This window comes from Myotis brandtii, unplaced genomic scaffold (assembly GCF_000412655.1).
Source record: "Myotis brandtii unplaced genomic scaffold, ASM41265v1 scaffold266, whole genome shotgun sequence".
Lineage (NCBI taxonomy): Eukaryota > Metazoa > Chordata > Mammalia > Chiroptera > Vespertilionidae > Myotis > Myotis brandtii.
The window spans coordinates 2,366,721-2,373,992 of record NW_005360124.1 but is presented as its reverse complement, the minus strand read 5'-3'; the positions used below and the strand labels follow the sequence as shown (position 1 = coordinate 2,373,992).

At 37.0% G+C, this 7,272-nt stretch overlaps 1 protein-coding gene across 3 annotated transcripts in view; it reads right to left on the bottom strand.

The window, feature by feature from the left end:
• The window catches only part of GKAP1 (G kinase anchoring protein 1), a 65,463-nt gene extending 58,279 nt beyond the window's left edge, over positions 1-7,184 (bottom strand). For all 3 annotated transcript variants that reach the window (XR_001362518.1, XM_005868280.2, XM_005868281.2), the window contains exon 1: positions 7,055-7,184. The gene's annotated coding sequence lies outside the window, so the exon portion shown is untranslated. The remainder of the gene's footprint in view (positions 1-7,054) is intronic.
• Positions 7,185-7,272: the final 88 nt, after the last annotated feature.

Genomic DNA, 7,272 nt, shown 5'->3' with positions numbered 1-7,272 from the left:
ACACACACACACACACACACACACACACACATATTCATATATATTTTTTAAAAAGGTTTCAGGTTTGATTCTCAGTCAGGACACATACCTAGGTTGTGGGTTTAACCCCTGGTAGGGGCCCTTACGAGAGGCAACCAATCGGTGTTTCTCTCTCTCTCTCTCTCTCTCTCTCTCTCTCTTTCCCTTCCTCGCTTTAAAATCAAGAAACATATCCTCAGGTGAGGATTTTTTAAAAAGTCTAGATCAGGAATTGCATATTCTTATTTCATGGATAAATTTTACTTAAAAACTTACGTTCACGGAAGCAAGTACAATTTTCTCATTGAAAACTCTGATATGATTCTGAAGTTTTTAATAAATTCAACATTTAGTATTTTCCTAATATACTTTGTTTTACCTATCCGAATCATATACTGTAAAAAAATGCAACACATTTATTCTCCACCCAGTTCTATGTAGACATTGTAGATCTCCCAGTTTGGGGACAATGGTATACCTATGGTCCTTTACATTAGTAATGCAGAAGTCAAACAGCAGAAAAGCACTAGACAAGAATGCTGACCTGAAGCAAGAATACCTGAGCAAACTCAACCTGCTGCTTACTGTGAGCCCCTGAACCACTTACTTGATCAGTGTTTTCTCATCTGTGAAACAAACAAGAATGCCCAGCTCACTGAGTTAAGATTAAATATGTTAATGGACTTTACATACAATAACAGAACAGTAGTCAGTACAGAACCACTCAAATATAAACATCTACTGGTATTCTTACTATAATTAATTGAAATATATCTTGAGGTCCTACGAGGCAAAGGAAAATTGGCACAAACTATTTAAAAATTTGGCTAAGCATGTCTGACTCCACTGCAAAAATGTTTCGAAATTTAAATCAACACCATTCTAAAAGCTAACTAAGGCTTTAATCTTTGAAATGAAAGGAAAAAGTTGTTAGGCATTGAGAAGTAATTGTTGAGCAGTGAGCCACTGAAAAGGGTCAAAGACCTAATGATTATACCTAATATACTACGGAAGGAAAACATCAGTCTACTCAAAACCCAAGAATCACAGTAGGGTCCATGTCTTAAACAGTAGGCATACAGTAGACAAACAATAAATGTTAAAATGAATGAAAAATAATAATAAAAGACAGAAAGACAAAGTGAAAAGAAAACATTAGAATACTGTTAAACTGAGAAAAGAATGATATTCAAAAGACAAAATAATTATTTTCCTGAGGAAGCAGCTACCTATGCTATACTACCTCAGCAATCCACGTATTAAAATAAAAGAGATTAACCAAAGAACTTATATGCATATATGCATAACCCATGGACACAAACACTAGTGTGGTGAAGGACTGGGGGGGGGGGGTGTCAACGAGAGAAAAAAAGAAAACATCTATAATATTTTCAACAATAGAGATACATTTTTTAAAATAAAAAATGATAATTGATAAAATACTCTTAGTTTATGAAAGGGTAAAATGAAAAGGGGGAAATGCTCACCTATAATGATCCCTTGCTTGGTCAGCAGTAGGAGTGCAAAAAAGATAGTGGCAGCCACTTGCACTATACTTTAGATAACAGTAAATATTAAAGAACAGCTCTAGGTAGCAGCTGAGAGAATAGGAGATGGGTCAACTGGAAGGACTCAATCATCTGTGCTACAAGCTGCACATGATATATAGCCAACACATTGTCTACCTCAATAGCCATTAGAGAAATCTACATACCAGGTCAAAAGGTACACTAACCAGTACCTCAGAAGTGAAAGAGGGAGAAATTTAAATTTTAAATTAAAAAGGGAATGAAAACATAAAAATAATCCCTAATCTGTAAATGTGCATTATGTATTTACATACCAAAAACGAAGAAAATGCATGGGACTACTCATGCTTGTTTTTCTTTTGACAGTTTTCACTATTTCCCCAAGTATTCTCTAATGACCATATTTCTTCTATAAGAAAAATATCTCACACAGACAGTAGGGAAGTGAGGGCATGTGCTAGAACAGTGATTCTCAACCTTCCTAATGCCGTAACCCTTTAATACAGTTCCTCATGTTGTGGTGACCCCCAACCATAAAATTATTTTCATTGCTACTTCATAACTGTAATTTTGCTACTGCTATGAATCGTAATGTAAATATCTGATATACAGGATGTATTTTCATTGTTACAAATTGAATATAATTAAAGCATAGTGATTAATCGCAAAAACAATATGTAATTACATATGTGTTTTCCGATGGTCTTAGGCGACCCCTGTGAGAGGGTCGTTCGACCCCCAAAGGGGTCGCAACCCACAGGTTATACTTTAAATAATAAAGAATTTAAATTTTTTTAAAAAGAAAAATATCTCATCTTGAAAAGGGAAAATGATCATTTATACCCAAATTCAAAAAAGTAAACTGATGTAATCAATGTAATATTGATTTTTCTGCCCTGTGTCAAACTTAGAAAGGGCAACTGCAGGTCAGAACTGACAACGAGATGCCTTTGGTCCTTAATGTTAGTGAGGCAGAGGACAAATGACAGACAGCAACTGTCAAAGACTGATTAATGTTGCATGTTTTTGGAGAACATTACCTTCATTAACAAATTTTTCCAAATTTGCAAAAAATATATTATCAATCCAAGAATTCATTCTTTTAACTACTGAAGAGAAAAGGAAATAAATAGGCAGACTATGACATCAGGATTTTTAAATATAATTCAGGGTATGGCTAGGGTTAATATTCCTTCAATCTTGTGTCCTAAAACTCTTGACCTCCATCTCTGGTCTTATTTAAGAGACAATAGGATAAATAGATTCAAATAGAGCTCTTTCTCTTCCCCTACTATTTTCCCTTTCTCTCTCTCACAGTTTTTAATATCTCTGCATTTATATACATTTAAATGATATAGATTTAATTAAGGTATACAATGCAAAAAGTGAAGTATAGTGGAGATCCCCTAAACTACCTACATTGGTCAGTCTCTGGATGTGGTAGCTAGTGCTATATATTAAACATTTACATAATACTGAAATACTACACAAATTAGATTTTTAGTCCAGAAATCTACTTATTATTTCTTATGTTTCCCCTCTTCCCTTTTAGTCTCCTTTTAAAAATAATTTAAAGGCTGCCCTAGCTAGTTTGGCTCAGCGGATAGAGCACTGACCTGCGGACTGAAGGGTTCCAGGTTTGATTCTGGTCAAGGGCACATGCCTGGTTGCAGGCTCTATCCCCAGTAGGGGGCGTGCAGGAGGCAACCAATCAATGATTCTCTCATCACTGTTTTTCTTTTTTTAATATATTTTTATTGATTTCAGAGAGGAAGGGAGAGGGAGAGAGAGATAGAAACATCAATAATGAGAGAAAGCCCTAACCGGTTTGGCTCGGTAGATAGAGTGTCGGCCTGCGGACTGAAAGGTCCCAGGTTCAATTCCGGTCAAGGGCATGTTCCTTGGTTGCGGGCACATCCCCAGTGGGAGGTGTGCAGGAGGCAGCTGATCGATGTTTCTCTCTCATGGATGTTTCTAGCTCTCTATCCCTCTCCTTTCTCTCTGTAAAAAGTCAATAAAATTTATTTAAAAAAAATAATAATAATAATGAAAGAGAATCATTGATTGGCTGCCTCCTGCCCACCCCTAACTGGGGATCCAGCCCGCACCCAGGCATGTGCCCTTGACCTGAATCAAACCAGGGACCCTTCAGTCCCCAGTCCAATGCTCTATCCACTGAGCCAAACCAGCTAGGGCATGATGTTTCTCTCTCTCTCTCTCTCTCTCTTTCTCTCTTTCTCTCTCTCTCTCTCTCCCCCTCTCCCTTCCTCTTTGAAATCAATAAAAATATTTTAAAGAATAAAATAAAAATAATTTAAAGGCTAATTCAGTTGAAGACAAAATTCACAAGATAAATTAAAAAATAAATGGTTCAGGTCAAAATGCACAAAAAACAAGTTTATAAATATGCAGGTAGCTCATCACATATAAATATTTAATAATTTCTTAATTACTACCATTAGTAAAAACTATTAATTCCACTATACTTGACATAGCAGCAATATCAAATTATAGGGAAGTCTCCATTTTATATATATTCAATACACCAATTACTTAACTTAGTAATTATAGCATGTGTTAGGGCTTTTTATAACAATTATCCTTCCTCAGATTTTGCTCCAGCAAAACTACCTAAAATTTCCTGGTTACATATTCAGTTTTACTTGTTCGTATCTTTACGGTATTCCTTTTGCCTAAAATGCTCTCCATCTCTTCCACTTAAAACTTGTATTCATTGTTCAAAATCTGCTCAGTTGCTAGCATCTCTATATTTTCTTTGACCGGCCCCTCAAATTAATCATCCCATCCTCTGTAGTATTTCTGTATTTTACGCTTACTTTTATTAAAATTATGCTTGCCAGCTGGCATGGCTCAGTGGCTGAGCATTGACCTATGAACCAGGAGGTCATGGTTTGGTTCTTGGTCAGGGCACATGCCCAAGTTGTGGGCTCTATATCCCCAAATGTGGGGTGTGCAGGAGGCAGCACATCAATGATTCTCATCACTGATGTTTCCATCTTTCTCTCCCTCTCCCTTCTTCTCTGATATAAATAAAAATATATTAAAATTTTTTAAAGATTATGCTTATTGTTGTGCCTAGCCCCCTACAACCCTGATTTCAACATCCTAACAAAAACCACAGGACCTAGCACACAAAAAATCAATTTATTAAATTTGAATTTGTTTTCTTTTTTTTTTCTTCAAATCTTTATTGTTGCAGATATTACAGATACCCCCTTTTTTCCCCCTATTGCCCCTCTCTACCTAGTCCTCCCCCCCCACAGGCCTTCACCACCTACTTGATCTGTGTCCATAGGTAATGTATATATACGTATAAATTCTTTGGTTAATCTCTTCCCACCCCACCTCCTCTCTTCTCTCTGAGATTCATAAGTCTGTTCCATGTTTCCATGCCTCTGGTTCTATTTATCATCAGTTTATTTTGTTCATTAGATTCCTTGTTTGTTTATTTTGATTTTTAGATTCAATTGTTGATAGATATGTATTTATTGCCATTTTATTGTTCACATTTTTTTATCTTTTTCCTTCTTCTTAAAGAAGACCCAAAACTTACATTCCCCCAATACAAGGCTACATATGCATTGAAAGATGTGTTCTAAAGTAGAATGGATAGGAAAAGAAAATGCAAAATGCTCTATAGATAATCCCCAATTCCATAATGCAAATGTGAATTTAAGATTATTAGCAGTTCAAAGTTGTTTCAATTTAAGTGCCAATCTACCAACTTATCATCACCACAACTAATTTTGTTTAAGACACTTATTTGTTTAGGAAAACAAAACTGGTTTTAAAGTGTTGATTAAAAAGAATTAGGATATATGAGGTGCTTAAAATAAACTATTTCTAAAAAATGAATAGCCTAAACTGCAAGCAGCAGGATCTCAAAATGATTGGTACAGCTGGTCTCTGCTGAGGTTCTGAAGACCACTGCCACTATGACCTCATCCCTCACTATGACCTCTCTAGGGACAAGATGGACAATAGCTGTGGTCATACCTCAATTAGGGCCCTTCAAAACCGACATATGTGCAAAACCCTCAGTCAAGGATAATCATATTTATTCATTTTTATAAAATAAATGACAATCATCTTCCATGAACACTATCAACCAGTTAGTCTGATTGGTGTGGCCTCATTGAACTATAACTTACATTTTTAAAAAACATCACAAAATGAAATGGGATTGGGCATCAATGATTTAACACCTGGTGAAATTTAAAATTTGTATTATTTCATGTTCTGTTCCTCAAATAACACAACTGAACAATATCTTGCACTTTAGCTTCTTGTAAATTAAGATTCACAACCAACAAGTGCCAAATGTGTACCAACACTTTGCTCCCAACACAATTGGTGTAAACAAACCATGTAAACGTTATGAGTTTGCCTTAAGTTCTATATTTTCTTCATAAATGCTGCCTCCCCTTTCCAATCCACAGCACCTAATTTCTGTGGGCTGAAAAATCTAAGCAAAAAGTACAAACAGCCCTAACCGGTTTGGCTCAGTGGATAGAGCCTTGGCCTGCGGACTGAAGGGTCCCCGGTTCGATTCCGGTCAAGGGCATGTACCTTGGTTGCGGGCACATCCCCAGTAGGGAGTGTGCAGGAGGCGGCTGATCGATGTTTCTCTCTCATCGATGTTCCTAACTCTCTATCCCTCTCCCTTCCTCTCTGTAAAAAAATCAGTAAAATATATTTTTTAAAAATATGCTTTAAAAAGTACAAACAGATACTGAGGACCTAAGGGATTCTCCCATCGATAAAGCACATGTATTTTCATTTGCCTCAGTGTTCTTTTGGTCAACTTGCAGGTTCTCGCTTTTAGTCTATCGAGTGAAGCCACTGTTTGGTATCTTATAAATAAGTCTGTTGTAACCATTTATGACAAGTAAGAATATCTTCCATTGATTAGGATTTGATTAATACCAACTACGGTATTATAAACCTATTGAGGGGGGGAAAAAACACACCCTATACTTCCAAAGTTTAAAGATTGTTTAATACCTTAATTTACCATAAAGTTTCTCCAATATTCTTAGAGCTGCAAGTCAAACTTATTAAACTGACGACTCAGGTTAAAAATCACAAACGTAGTTACTACCTAAACAGACAATACTGACCGGCAGAGAAAATTTTTCACTGGCTTTTCAGTACAAGAGAAATTAGTGCTTCCAATGGAAGCCATAGCACCTACTCAATTGTAAAATCTAACTAAAAAATTAAAAAATCTAAAAGAAGCTGGAAAGAGAAGGCAATTCAATAGGCCCATTTTGTCACTCCTGTTCAATATCTACTAAGCACCCTAAATTCTAGCCATTTCACAAAATCCTGAGAGAATGCTGGTTCCAAACAATAACTGCGAAATAATAATAATAATAATAATAATAATAATAAATGTGTAACAACCCCACAGCCCGCTCCTGCGCTCTCCCACAGCGAGCGGCGAGGAGGCGGCGCGCTCTCCCCGAGAGTAACTCACGAGGTACCTCGCTCATGAATGAAGCCAAATTCACCGCGGGCCACGGGCCGGGGCTCCCAAACTTCTCCGCACAAAGTACGTAGAAAGAGACAGGGCTGGGCGAGACCCAACTCAAGCGAAGAAGCGGCTTCAAAACCTGAAAGGCAGAAAACGGCGAGTTGAGGTCGTCGCTCTAGAAATTTCCGAGCGCCAGGATCCCGGGGAGGGAGCGCGATGCCCGGCGGG